We start from the raw sequence: 15,458 nt of genomic DNA on the forward strand, positions 1-15,458 counted from the left end.
CAGCAGCAGGGATTTCTCGTCTGTTAGGAAAATATGATGGTCAGAAATTCTGCTCAGAATGAGGTAGTATTTCCAAATGGAAAAGGAGAGCTTGTTCAAGAAGTCTCAGAAATTGATGTTCATTCCAACCTGTTTTATGCAAAAGGTCACATTAGTTAGCATGGTCTACACTGGACAGTCCTCATGGTGTTACAACAGCAGGAACTCCTTCACAGGAAATGTTCTCTCCTGACAGAAACTCAGATCAAGAATGTAAAGCTCTTTCTGGCTTGCTAAGCTCTTTTTTCAATAAAATATTTCAGGAGGTGTTCCTACTTTCTAATCTGTTCTCAGTGAGGCTTCACTTTTCATTTTGAGTGTTTCACTCTCCTGGCTCAACTAAATATATGATTTTAATTTTATATGTTGGAGAAAAAAAAAAAAAGAAAGATTTCATTAACAGCCACTGGCATTTTAGTATTCAGCCTAGCATTACATACACTCCCAGCTGTATTTGCTACTGGTGAAACTGCAGCCCAGAGTTCTTACATCTTTTATGCTCCACAGTGCAGCACACATACCCCTAGGAAAAACAAAGCACATGAGTTTAAAATGCCTTCAGGGCAGTGTTCAGTACCTCTGTTGAGATATTCCATTGCTCCATTTGCCTCATCAGAGTACCTCAAGCTGAACTCTTCCTTCTGTAAGTAACAGAAAAATCATCAGGTTTATCTGAAGTGAAGATCCTTGGGAAGGGCAACTATCTTTTGTGTTACAGTAAACCCTAAACTAACTTGAATCTCAGATACGTCATATCATATTTAATTAACACAAGAATATGCCAGCAGAATACTTGAAGTGGTTTGCTTCAGATCCTTTTGCCTGTGTTCAATACTCCTTGAGGATGGTCAGAATGACCTTCTTCCATTTAACTGGTTGAAGATAGATGCTTGGTCATTATGCAGAAGAATTAAGTGCTGACCCCATTACATTTTGAGCATAACTCCACTTAACCCAAACTCATCTGCTAAGATAACTTGGCTTCAAGCAGCAAGTCTCAAAATATTAGATAAGGAATATGCTCTAAAGTCTCTTTAGATATAGACTACCAATAAGCACTGACCTTATAGTAACTATAACTTACTAGAAATGCTGGAGTGTTTCCCAGAATAAAGTCAGATAGGTTCAAAACCTTGTTCAGTGCAAAAACACATCCTGGAAATAATGAATCTTTTCCAATCCTTGAATAAAAAGATTTTAAATCTTCTTTTCCTTTTCTTCTTCTCTTTCAGCAAAACTGGGACAGATCTACCAGTTGCTAAAAGCTAAAGGTTTGCACAGAATAAAAATGGCAACGGCATCATCTCTCTCCACCCTAAGAGAAAGCTCCTAAAAGAATGAATGGTTCCAAATGGCTGTGGGGAAAGTGTAACTTGAGTTTAAACAGGAGCATTCCCAATGTCAAGTATTCTATTTTTTTTTTTTTTTTTTCATTTTAAAGCAAGAGGCAGAGTATTTTTTATGTGTATATTTTTATGTCAAAAGGACACTGCAGTGCAGGTCTATAGTTTATCTCACTAGTGCACAGACTGTTGGGTATAACTTTACCTGGCTGCATAATGTTGGATGCTTGTCCTGAGCAAAATCCTACAAAACAAATAGGGCTAAGAGGTAGAACTGTGTGAGGCTGCTATTGTGTAGCTAATGCAGGAAACACAATGCAGAGGAAGGACCAAGTATCCAGGTATATTGTAGCCCACATGCAGGAACACTACAAAGCAAAGTACAAATTGGGAATGAATACCTGGAAAGAGCTGTCTGACTCACGAAATCCTGTCCCTTGCTATTGCATAACATTTTCACCTTCCTCATGTTTGAGAATGTTACAAAATGTTACAAAATATATGTTACAAAATGAATATTACAAAAAAAAAAAAAAAGAAGAAGAAGAAGAAGAAGAAGAAGAAGAAGAAGAAAGAAAAAATAATAAAAGAAACACGGAAAACCAACAAGCAAACTACCCATGAAAAATAATACCCACTGAGATCTCATGCTAATGTACATCAGAAAAATAAAGAACAAAATCTGTGCAATTCCCACTCAAAAGCCTACAGAGGCCACATAAAACTGATAGACACAAAACTCAGGGGACTTGAAAGAATGTGAGCAGATTTCCCTGAGTATGTAAAATTTCTCAATGCACTACTGATGAGTTAATATTCAGATAACTATGTCAGGTGAAATTGCTTAATTAGAGCTCTAATTAGTTTCCTACCATTCAGGAAAAAAAAAAAAACATTAATAATAATCTCCTATTTTAATTAAGAATTCATTTTCAATAAGCAGTTGATTCTATCAGTCACCATCAGCCACATGAAGCATGGCATATTTATGTGTTTATATTTTTGCATCACTATATATTCACATCCACAATCAGGTTGGACGTGTGACATATTTAAGGCTCAGTTCTGACAGATGCTCAATCGCATGAATAAACCCCTGAGTTTCCAGGAGTAAATGTTTGTGGTGCAGAGACCCATTTAGACTTCACAGCTATTATGTGAATTCCCATTATTGCTCAGGCCTCACATACAGTATTTCCTGTGTAGACTAGAAGGTCACGTTTCCTCTCTCTAATGCACTGAATCTCAGACAGCTTATGGGAAGCAAAACAGCTTTTATGGAGATTCTCTGCCTGGAGACTACCTGTAAACCTATTACTGCATTGTTCTGAGAAATGAGAGACGTGGAGAGAAGAAGCACATAAACAGGCCTGGCTTTCTCACCTCTCAGGTGTGTTGTCCATACACTCCAACAGCCCTTAGGAAAATGACTGGCACTGGTGTATTTGGTCTGTGTTCTTATTCAGTTTGCATCACTTCGGAGAGAAAGGCAGAAGGACAATTTACTTGGTAGCTTAACTGTGAGCTAGTTACAAGACAGTGCAGGAATACAGAAAAACATGCACAGATAACCTCCCCATAAAAAAGCCAAACAAACAACAAAAAACAACTCTGACTCATATTCAATTTTTAAATATCTACCTGGCATGCAAGGAGTTTTTGTACGGTTTTGTACTTGGGTGTTTTAAATATTCCTTTAGGCAAACACATTTCTTTTGGATCCAAACTTATTTTGTTTGTTTTTCTGCTGTGCACCATCCGGAAAACATTCAGAAAATAAATTAGAGCAGCGCTGCAAATTCCCACCCTCCCATAGGCCTTCTTCCCACTCATCCGAAGATGTTTGGTTTCACCTTCTGAAAAGGTACTCCCAAAAATTTCTGTCATAATAGCTTGGTAAGAATTAGCCAGTTACTACATTGTGAAACATAACCCACTTCTAAAAAAAAACAGTCTTGAAAAGAATGGAAGTCTTGTTTTGTGTTATCCAAGCTTTTCTTTTTGTTCTTTTAAAGTGCAGTATTAATGAAATGATGATTTAAGAGTTATTCCACACTTCCCTCTCTCATTACATTTAATCTGCCTTTATTAATTGCTAAAACATTTAAAAATCATTAAAGCAGTTAGTTCCTTATTAACAAACATCTGTTAATTACAAACTTCTAATGGCCTGAAAAATTGATATGTAGTGAGAGTATCAAAGACACCAAGATGTCTTTTAAGTTCAACTCAGACCCAGGCCACCATACAGCCCCTTGTACATGCTATCTTCCTAAAATATTACCAGAATCTTCCCTTCCCTGTAAAGGTGTTTAGCCATCATCTGGCCAAAAGGGCTTCATTTACACTGATGAAGTGTTGTCTGATCGCTGTCACGAAAGCACTAAGCACACCTGGATCAGGATGCCTCTGCTTGCAGGTGTGACAAGGTAATGACAGATGGAGAAGTAGATCCAAGTACTTTTGTCTGCACATATACAATGATCAGAAGCTTCTAGACATATTCTCAGGCCTAGGAAGAATCTGTCCTCCAAATACATGGTATCTAAATATTAAAAATTCTAAAAAAATTCATGGTAATATCCATAATAATTAAGGATGTTTGTTTTCATATGGACAGTAATGCAGATTATTTTTATGGCAATTAGGTCAGATATGAAGTGAAAATCAATTCAGTCTGAGGTATTAAACTAACATTCTCATCCTGGACCACCTGAAGAGTTTGAAGTACAAAGACTCCACCTGGAAATTCAAGATTTCCTAACACCAAATGTGTTACTACTACTGAAAGTCCACAACTCCTGCCTGAGCCAAATGAGAATGCATTCTTCCTCTGCCTCTGCTGCTTACAAATCATTACCTAGAGTTTTAGGGGTTTTTTTTGTTTTGTTTTTGCTTTTAGTTTTTGTCTTTTTTGTTTTTGTTTTTGCTTGTTTTTGTATTGCATGATAAAAAGTATAGATATGGGAAATAAGAGAACAGAAAGTATAAAAACAGTAAAACAGTAGCTGAGGAATGTAGGGATGATATCAGCCCAAAGTCTAGGACAGAGTTTGCTTTGTTATGTGGATGAATAACCACAGTGTTTATTCAAAAATTAGTTTGACTTCAGAGCATTGCAGGTCTATGCAATCACATATAAAATTCCACACAGACACCTCTGCTGTGGATGAGCTGATCAGTAATATTTATCTATCTGTCTCACTGTCCTTGATAGAACCTCCTCATGTTTGCCTTATTATAACTCCATTCGGTTGTCAGATCTCTGGCTTTTTCTTATCTTGATTAGATTATACTTGGAAAGTTTCTATTTTGAAGTCTGTTCCATAATTCCTGTAATATTAAAAACATTTCCTAAGCAGAATTTATTTAAGAATTGACTCAATTTGGAGTCTAATAATGCAGTATAGGTGTCAAGGATAGGATAAATATAGGATGAAGGTGTCAGCTTCGAATCACACTGCGTAGGGTTACCTCTGAGACTTGCAGCCACCAATTCTGTGAATTTTAAAGTAAGACACTTGATGTGAAGAATGCTTTATCAGCTTCTTCGCATATAGTTTGTGTTGCCTATGTGTAGGTTGTTTTTCTAAGAAAGCTGGCATCCCACATTGCTCCTGAATATAGATTGCTAGTTTGCAAATTAAACAAACAACATTTCTATTTCCCCTCCATTACTAAGGGCTGTAAATGTGAATTCAGGCTTTGAATTTTGATTTCCAGGTTAGATCTCTCTATTCTTAGATCCAAAAATATTAAATATCCGGCAAGGTCATTCATGTTTAGGAATTTCTGATAACAGGGCTCATGCTATAATGATTTTTAAGCCAGCATTGAAGGTCACTTGGCAACAAAGACCTTTATTTCTATCCAAAATGTAAAGTATTGTGGTTAGGTTTTATTTTTTTTTAAGAATAACCAGAACAGAATGAGCATGCTATTTCTTAACTTCCAATATGTAAAAAGGCATTCTGATTGCTCTTTTAAACATACTAATAGCAATGTTAAGTGTCATTACTTGTCATCTTCTGGCCATCCTCTCAGTTAAAAAGATGAATGGATTTATTTCACTCAGCAAAGAACAATACACTCAGTAGTTTTTCAAGTACACCTCAAGTGTGTCACATAAATAAAATCATATCTTCATGCTAATTGTCATATAAGAAATAAGAAAAATAAGGCCAATTTCCATCTCATTTTCACAGTATTCAAAGTAAATTTTCTTCATGTGCACTACCCAAAATCTTAAAAGCTTTGTAGATGACAACAAAAATCCTTACAAATTAAACATGCTTTTTCCCATTAACAGATACAACCTTCCACTCATATTGATATTTTGCCATCACAGATCATTAGCTGGTTTCCTCCTCAAAGTGGATGAATCTGTTCCTTGAGCACTAAGAATACAATATGCTGAACAGCCTGTGTTGTATGCTTCTGAGTTTAGTAAACCTCAACTGAGCTTAGCAGACAGTTGAAAGAATTTTTACCACAGCCTGCATTAAATTTTTCTTCAAAATATATCATGGTTTCATAGCAGATTTCTAGTCTCCAAGTGGATGTAAGGTATTGCTTTGTCTTTTAAACTCTGTATCTCAGTCCACAAGTCAGTGCGAGTTCTTGGAAAAGACAGTTTTATGTAAGTTAGAAACATGTGCATGTTTTATAACAGTGATAATTTCTTATGAAAAAAGTGATATATTTTTATTATATAAGAGACACTGCTAGATCATAAGGGACTCACAGTGCCTGCTGATTCAATGCCTGCAATGTACTTAGAATGTTTTTAGACTACTTCAGTGTGTTTGCCTAAGTAAAAATCACTGTAAAATTGTAAGTTGCGATAATGGTGTTATTGCAAGACAGTTTTGCCAGCTACAACGAATGATTTCTAAATGCCACAGCATGATTAAGGACTATGACACAACAGGTTATACTGCAGTGTTGGAGCCCTAGGTGTGCTGAAATTACCTTTCAACAGCTCACCCAGGAGTATCTCTGGGAGGTTATAACATGACAACTTTACTGTTTTCTAAAAATGAATAAATGAAGTCATTAAAATATATTTTTTCCCAGATAAGTGCCTTCCATCACCCAGTATGCAGTCATTAGGTCTAATGTGCTTTTCTGCAGAAATATTTCAAAATGATCTGGAGTTCCCTTTCTTGCTTTTGTGTCAATAGGAAGATTTTTTACAGGTATCCTGGCTCTTTCTGAATGCAGAACCATTACCCAACATACTTACTATCCAGATTCTATAGAATTGTACTACCAACAGTCAATCTATGATGTCTAAAATTTTTGCTCACAGCACTTGCTATTTCAGACTATATGTTCTTCTCTTCTTCATTTCCTTCTTCCATGAGCAACTAATACCACAAACCTCACTTACTGACTGCCCTATTGCATCTGATCTCCAGGAATTGTTTTCAGTGGAAAGCTTTTGGAAAGCTCATAGCATAACATCCACTAAGTTTTCATTATATATATATATACATATATATACATATATTTAATTAAACAATGTAACAAACTAGTACTGTGCATGCACATTCTAGGAAAACAAGTAGAAAGCATAAATGATTTTTCTATGAATTTGTACATTGTTTACACATACAGACATCATGTTTCATTGATTCCAGCCCAGAAAAGCATAAAGTCTTTACAGTACCTAGGTGATAGCTCAAATTTAAAATATGACTTAAAAAAAAAAAGTCTAGCCACCTGGCCCAGGCACAGATCAAGACACTTTGCTATGAGGTCACCAGCATAGTACATCAGTATTTGGTTCACATCTCACCAAAGAACATCAGAAGCTATAGAACTTTTCCCCTCTTTCCTCTGCTCTAGCACTGAGGTGCTACTGTTGCTTAGCTGAGCTGAGATCTGAGCTGTTGTGTACCAGAAAGAAGCCCAGGGAGTGGACAGCTCTCAAACATCACCTTTATAGCCTCCAGCCAACATGGGAGAATACTTAACTCTCAGCAGCCCTACCAGAAACATGTTTTCTCTATTGTATCCCCAGAGAGTGCAGCCAGCAGCCAGGGAAAATATGAAGATAAGTTATATAACGTAAAGTGAATGATAGTTAAAGGTTAAAGCAAGCTAAGTTGCAGCAAATAAGGGTGGGAAGAGCTAAAGCACAAGGGCAGCAGGTTTGGAGTCTTTCATTAAACCTACTTTAAAAGTTAAAGTATATCAGACCTACCAAGTTCTGCAAATGTGAGATAAGCCACAGTGCCTCTGTAGTTTCCCCATCCCTGCTTTTTTATCGTGTCCCACTTTTCATTATACCTGTACATCAATTCTCAAGTAGACTGCAAAATCCTAAAGAATTAGGACAATATGTGTGTATGTAGTTTGTCCAACACCAATGAGGTCTCAGGGCCCTGCAATTCAGTGTAGTGAGCAAACAGCATTGAAGCAGAAATAGGGCAACCTTTGTGGGCACTTAGAAACAAGTCCTAACTGGATTTGATGGCCTGTGTGTGCAGAGTTAAAGGGACTTTGGGCTACTCCTTTACAGTAGCTACAACTTTTAAACTCAGCATGTAAACTAAATTAAGAAAAACAAAAGGATTAACACAACTATTGTTTGCAATGGTTCTGATTCTTTAAACAGAAGAATGGATTTTACTTATGATGGACTGTTTTGGTGGTGATACATCAGTAGTAACACACTTTATACCTGTTTCAGTCCAAAATAGTTTTTATTTTTACACACGTAGGTGGGCAGTTGCTGCAAGAATTTGAAATTTTCCTTCTACAAGAATTAAAGGTGTTTAGCTCTTTCTACAATCTCTAAACCTTCTCCTGTAATACCTTTCCCTTTTATTGGAAAGATATACCAGTCTAGATAAAATGAAAATACTGCTCTCATACAAGAGAACAGTGCACACTGTAACATAACACAGTATGTGAAAATTGATTCAAGGTTTCTTTTTCTTTCATTTTGGCTCACATGCTGTTGCTAGAACATGAACTTAAAATTATCTAGAAGTAGAATATATCCATCTATCTCACTATAGAGTGCATTCTGGACATGATTTTGGAAACAAAAACTTCAGATATGTTGAAGAATATTGCCTTATGTAGTTGGCTTTGATCATGTTGAAGAACAATACTTTGTCACATTTTCTTCTAGCACCTGAATCTGATTGAGTTATTTGTTTTGCTGGAAAAAAATTAAGCAGAAATCCCTCCACTGGGAAGAAAATAACTGACATTTATTAAGTGGCATATATACAGCTCCTATGTGGAAGCAGTTAATAGAGTATATCCCTCCCTTTCCCATGTGTTATGAAGTGACCCGTTTTTCTAGACAAGCAGTATAAGCAAGCAGCAAGCCGGCTGTAGCTGTCCTAGACTCATGGAATTGAGATCCAAAGTTTATTTTCTTCAGCTCTCCTTCTCCAACACCCACACCTTTTCCCCTTACTATTTTCTCAAATGTTCTCTATCAGACTGATTTTTAAAGTATCCACTGCTGGAGTTTGTACCACTTCCCTCTAGAGACCGTATCATGCCGATAGATGCCACCATCAGAAAGTGCATCAGCAACCAAGCTTAAACACATTTTGTCTGGTTTCATCTCAATATAACTTCATAGGCTGCCTTAGAGAAACCCTCTCCCTCTTTGGCCTCCATGTTGCTCTTATTTGCATTATTCTAGTCCCTTGAAACATGTGTCATGACTGAGGTCTCCTTGAACCGTGTTTCTAGTATAAAAGTTTAATAAATAATTTTTTCTACAGTTTGCAGACAAGTGACTTGGCAAGAGCTAAGGGACAGGCATAATAAAAACAAGCTTATACAACTGTTTAGATACTTATAAACAGACTGGTGCATTGCATTTAACCTACCTTCCTATCTTTTGAATGTTAATTTATCATCAGCCATCACAGACTTGTTAGCTGCGAATCAGCCACACTGAAAATTTTCAAGAGTGATTGGTACCTTTTCTATGATCAGCTGCTGTTCTTTGCGAACATATTCCCTTTGTAGAAGTACACAGATGTATTCATGGTATATTACATGATACTGTTCAGAGACAGTAAAGGAACCTAAATTACCTGTATGATTCCAATCAAAAAGCACCTGTCCTAGTACTTCAGTATAAATCTTGACTCAGTGTGCAATGTTTGTCACAAAATCTAGGTGGTAAAATAATGAAGAAAGGACTAAAAAGCAAGATGAATATTATAGGACGCTGTTGGAAACTCATAGTGTGCCATGATTCAGAATCCAGATTGAGATCGTTGGATCTCACTGAAGGAAGTTGAAGAATTAAGGACATAAGAGATATTAAATGCTCAAGACATAATAAAAAAAAACTGGAAAAAGATGAATTAGAATAGAACAGTTAATCTCACAATAAGATGGGCAAAATGACGTAAGGAAGGAATGAAAAAATGTGTGTGGTTTAATGATTTTGCACTAGAGGATGTCAAGAATAAGGGGTCTTAAATGGTAATCAGATGGTCCTATAGGACTCAAATATACATTATAGTTTAGAATTAATGAAATCTTGGTAACCTCTAGCCATATGCCTTTGATGTTTTAGATGAAGTATTTCCTGTCAAGATCTCAACCTGAACACCAAAATATATAACATACAGCTTTGTCAATTTTATCATGGAGGCACATTTTACACATTCAGTAAAAAAATAATGGATCAAGTGGAAAATATTCTGAACAAATGTTTATCAGCCCACAAAGGTGGCTTAGGGTCTTCTGTCTGTTCTCTTTCATTCATCAGCACATACAGAGATTTTTTTTTCTATTAAGAAAAACTTCAATGAACACTAGAAAAGGCAGATGAAATATTGGATTTTAATTCACCATATGTGCTATGCTTGCAGTTGATTCTCTCAGGATAACAAGAGAAAGAATTTGTAAGCCTGTTTTACCTAATTAAGGATCAGATCATGCACAGCAGCCAGGACAAGGGTCAGTATGGCTGCCACTTGCATGGGAAAAGGTGTCCCAGCAACCTGGCTGTTAACACTGCAGGGCAGATTGCTGATGGCTTCTCAAACTCTCTAACTGAGGCTCTTCAGATTCACATCAAACCGTTAAAAGATTCATTGCACACAGGTGTTCCACCTCCCTAGTATCCCTTTGTTGCCAGGATGAAGCATCATTCCTAGGGACTCTCTGACTTGATTAATACTTTAAATATATATATATTCAAAATCAAATACTTTGGGTAAGTGAGATCAAGGAAGACTTGCCCATCTGACCCCTGTAATACATTACTGTAGACCTCTCCCAAGGGCTTGGGAATCTTCCTTCCCCGCTTGGAATTGACTGTAAGTAAATCTGGTGGTGTCTCTTACACAGATGTTCTAGCTGCCAGCTTATGGAGCCATTGATATTCATTTCAGTCAGTTTTGAATGTCAATACTTTATACACACGGGAATAAGATCAAGGCTAGTCTGAGGGCATTTCAGTCAGAGCATCACTCCCATGAGGTACAGAAAGCGAATTAAAGGGTATATAAAAAAGTCTGTCTGGGCTGATAGAACTAGCGGCACTGTGGGTTTGCACTCCAAATAAAACACATAGATATTTTCTCTCCCAAACTAGCAGATAATTTCTGCCTGAGTTTTCACATGCATACCCATGTCTAGGGATAAGAGGATAGTTCTGGCTTCAACATCAGTAATTGTGACATGATTTTTCCCTAAGTGCACCTTCATTTGATTGCAGCTGAAATGAGACCCTACTGGTATTTGGTACAGCCCCAGGTGGATTTATATTATCCTAGAGAAAACAGCATTTCATCCAAAGGCTGCTGAGTTCAATGCAAATAGAGATCTGTCATTTGGATCCAAGTAAAAATATATTTGGAAAAAAATATTTTCGTTTGAGGTTTCCCTTTCCAAACGTAAAGAACTAAAACACAAATCTTGAATTCTTCAGAGTGAAACAAACTGTTTTTAATACACTATATTGAAACAATGCAAGCAGAAACCATTTCCAATTGGCAAGTTTCTTTTTAACTCTTGCACTTGGAGTTCTTTGCATATTAAAGATGCAGTAACAAATCAGTCACAATCATTCTTATACTGAATCTTGTTTAAAAAAGAAGTCCTTTGCAAAACTGAAATTACAGTTACTCAGCATTATGCTCCACATGATTTCAGAAGCACTGAAGCATTTTTTCATATGCATATACAAGTTCACGGGAAAGACAGTCTGCTTATTTTCTAAAAAAATGTTTTTTTCCTGAAAGATGAACCTGACTTTCACTTCACTGTGTCATGAGAAAACCATAGAAAACTGAAAATAAAAATATCTCGTCTTGCAGTTTTATGTTAGCAGAATCATGGATATTTTTGTTCTTATGTGCCTAAAGTTCTATCTGTATAGTCAGAGCCTAAAGATTATTTTTGTCATGATGGATAAACTCCTGAAGCAATTACACTGACAGCTTTCAGGTAACAATATTGTATTCTCAAATGCTTACCTGTTCACGCAAAACTTGTATCACTAAATTACCTTCACTGTATCTCAAAAACCTAGGGACACAACCTTACAAATTAACACACAATTACCTATTTTAACTTCCATTCCTATCAGAATTTATTTCAGCCTAGTACTTTCAGTTAGAAATATATAGCATGATTTTTTTACAGAGGATTTTTATCTATCCTATACAGAATATGCCAGATCAATATATACTGTAGGCAAATTCTTAGATTGTGCTTTGGCAGAAAATACTGTTCCTATCTGCTTTAGAGAGTCTAAGACTCAGTTAAAGGAGTAGTTTCTGACCCTTCTTCAGCTCCAGCCTGAGCTGTGAGGATGAAAAGATTTAGTGCACCCCATTACTCCTCAGCGTCTTCCTAACATTGTCTGTGTAATGCTTTCTGTTTGATTGCTGTATTTTGTGAATGTAGAGCAAGATCTTGTGGCTTAAGTTTGCTGAACTCATTTCATAACTCAAAGTTTTGACTATTCAGATTTCTCTTGACATGCACACAAGCTGTAATGCAGTGTATTGTAATAACAGAATCGTAGCCTGGCTAATACTAACCCAAACTATTATCTTAAGTCACATATTACAGTAAAATACATTACAACAAAGAGCCATAATTAAAATCTCTTTTCCTGGGTTACTTAAGCTTTAGTGGTTTTGTCGTATGTGTCACTCTGACAATAAAAGTACTTGATTCTGTCAGTCATAGATAGTGATGTCATATTTAAAACTGCTCGAAGTGAAAAGTTGTTTGCCTCCACTTTGTGGATGAGCTTTTTGCAAATGTATCTCACAGCAAAATCATGAGTGAGATTTCACTGCTAGAACTTTGCTCCCAAACTCATATTTATTAATCCACATATAAAAACATGCATGAAAAGGAGCAGACAGAGCATAGTGAGGCATGAATTTCAAGTATATTCCAGCTTCAAAGGTCAGAAGCAAATTTCCTATTTGAGCAACCATTATAAATAGCCATCAGATGTGAAACAGGATTGAAATACTGGGTTATGTTGTGCTCCCTGTTGATTTTGAAAGGTTAGCATTCTGAAGAAAAGAAGAAAAATCCCTATTCCATCACTTTAAAAAATTAAGTGCATTCCAAAGAAAAGGCAGAAATTAGGTACCAGAGCACTATTCTTTTCCAGAATGATACTCCCAGACTCTGAGGTCAGAAGGACAATCCAAGGACACCTCCTTGTTCATGTACTGTTCTCTTCCACACCAGGTCCTTCAATGTATGTTTCATACTCTAAAGAAATAGACTGTCCCACCAGTGTTCAAACTTTTGGCTTGCCTGGGACACATTGAATGAAAAGGTATTGTCTTGGGCTGCATATAAAATATATAATATATTTAATGCATACAAGTAATTTTTTTTTAATATGTTTAGTTAAAATACATTTAAAAAAGAGGGCAACAAAAACACAAAACTAGCAGAGTGGGCATTTATGATCTAGACTAAGCAGCAAATGGCTGCCCAGACATAACCCATGACCCTGCTCTCTTGGTCATCTAAGATATGTTGAAGTTATACAAAATCCTGTGTCCCAAAAGTCTACTCTTACAGTAGTCAAATCCAGTGGGAAGGACCTCCAGGACCGTAGATTTCAATAACATGGAACATTGCTCTTCTGGGACGCCTTCCTTTCTGTATCTCTCAAAACATAATCTTTTCATCCTTTTTTTCCTCCATTCATGTTTAACACTTGATTTGCTCACTTTCATGACTGTCTTTCCCTGGATTGCCACTCTTTCTTCTCTTTGTAGTCTTCAGTTTCAGTATATCATCCACAATTTCTTTGTTGTTACCTCCATCTTTTTTTTCCCACATTCCTCCCATCAAGCAGAATACATCCAATTCTACTCCTATAATTCTCAATAATTCTTTCTAGTGCAAGAATAGAAATAAAAATTACTTTCCTGCTCACAGTACATTTTTGTTAGTGTTTCACCACTTTTTAGTAAGAATGCTTGGGAATATTTACAGCACTGAAGAGATAAAATGACTCAGCAGTGGGGTTCCAATCTAGTGTGAAAATCCTTGTGACTGTGAAATGTTTCATTAAACAGCAGCTGTAACTATTCTGTATTTTAACATTTAGGAGAAATGGCACAGAAGTTATTTCCTTAAGCTGACTTTGCACAGGCAAACTATGAAACATGTCATTATAAATTAAATTACTTTGACAAGTAACAACCTTCACAGCTACTTTGGCCTAATGCTCTCAGTGAGGGTCTCTGGATACAGGGTTTATCTAGGTGACATCACCAAGAAGCCAGAGAAGGAAATTAAATATGTCCTAATTGATTTCCTCTGAACAGGATTTATATGAAAAGATGATAAATAGAGCTCTGTATTTTGAACAGGAGGTTGCAGCAGGGGCAGTGTTGACAGGCTCTAGGCTCTGTGCCAAGGTATTTATTTACTTCTTGTGTCATGACAAATATTAGGCCACAGTCTGAAGCCTCTCTGAGCAGCTAAACCTCGGAGGGCCTGGCACAGGATTTTCCTCTGTGTATACCCTCTCAGCAAGGAATGAGGAACCCATGTCTTTCATTAGAGTGCTGACCACCAGGGTTTACTTTTCACTATGGGGATGAAAACTACAGTGTTTTTGGCAATTAATAACCCAAGTGTTTCTCTTGTGACAAATTTGTACAAAGTTTCACATTTCTGACTACATCCAAGGCAAAACAATTTTGATTTATCAAAAGAAAAATGTTTTAAATGTTAAGACACTGTGTTTAGATCTCTGCATATCAGGAAATGCATTTTATCAAACGTATGCTAAATGGAAAATGAAACAAAATTTCACAGTCTATTGGTAAAATTACATGAATTACTACTTAATTAAATGATTATGGACTTGTGACTGCAGGAGTTACCTTTTACTTTGAAGAGAAGAGCTCCTTAGGTTACAAGAGCAATCATAAGGAATGAGAACTATGAAATTCTCAATGAAAAAATGTTTATATTCATGTAAGATAATTTACCACTTGTCTTTGCATAGACACTGAAAATGGATTCACTTGGATGATATAAAGACAGAATTTGGTATATAAGTTATCAGCCAGTACAAATAAAATGTTGTTCTGACTGCATGTAAGATTTGATCAATATTCACAGCAATATTAGGAAGAAACAAGCATTAGGCAGGTTCTTGGAAAAAAAAAAAAAAAAGAAGAAAAAAAAGCTTCTGTACAAATCAAGACTGCATGAAAATAGCTGTGGGATGAAGATGCAAACATAAAATACCACTGAAGGAATAAAAAAGTGAGTGGCTGGATCCAAATCATTTGTGCATATCACATACTCAGACACCGGGTCATGACGCAGTAACTGAAAAATTATGTGTGCTTTTTTACCCACATTTGATTAAATTGCCTCTCTTAGTCACTTCAGTAACCCTTGGTGATACACCATGCTGCCCTACTAAAAAAACAGTCAGGACACTGTTTTCTCTCCCTGGTCCTGTTTCTTGAATCTGGGAGAAGAGAAAGCACCATGCAATTAAATTTTCTGAGACTGATTCTCCACTCCTTCCTCAATGCCATCACAGTGATATCCTGAGCTGATTTTTCTAAGCAG

The sequence above is a fragment of the Gallus gallus genome, chromosome 3, assembly GCF_016699485.2.
Source record: "Gallus gallus isolate bGalGal1 chromosome 3, bGalGal1.mat.broiler.GRCg7b, whole genome shotgun sequence".
NCBI lineage: Eukaryota > Metazoa > Chordata > Aves > Galliformes > Phasianidae > Gallus > Gallus gallus.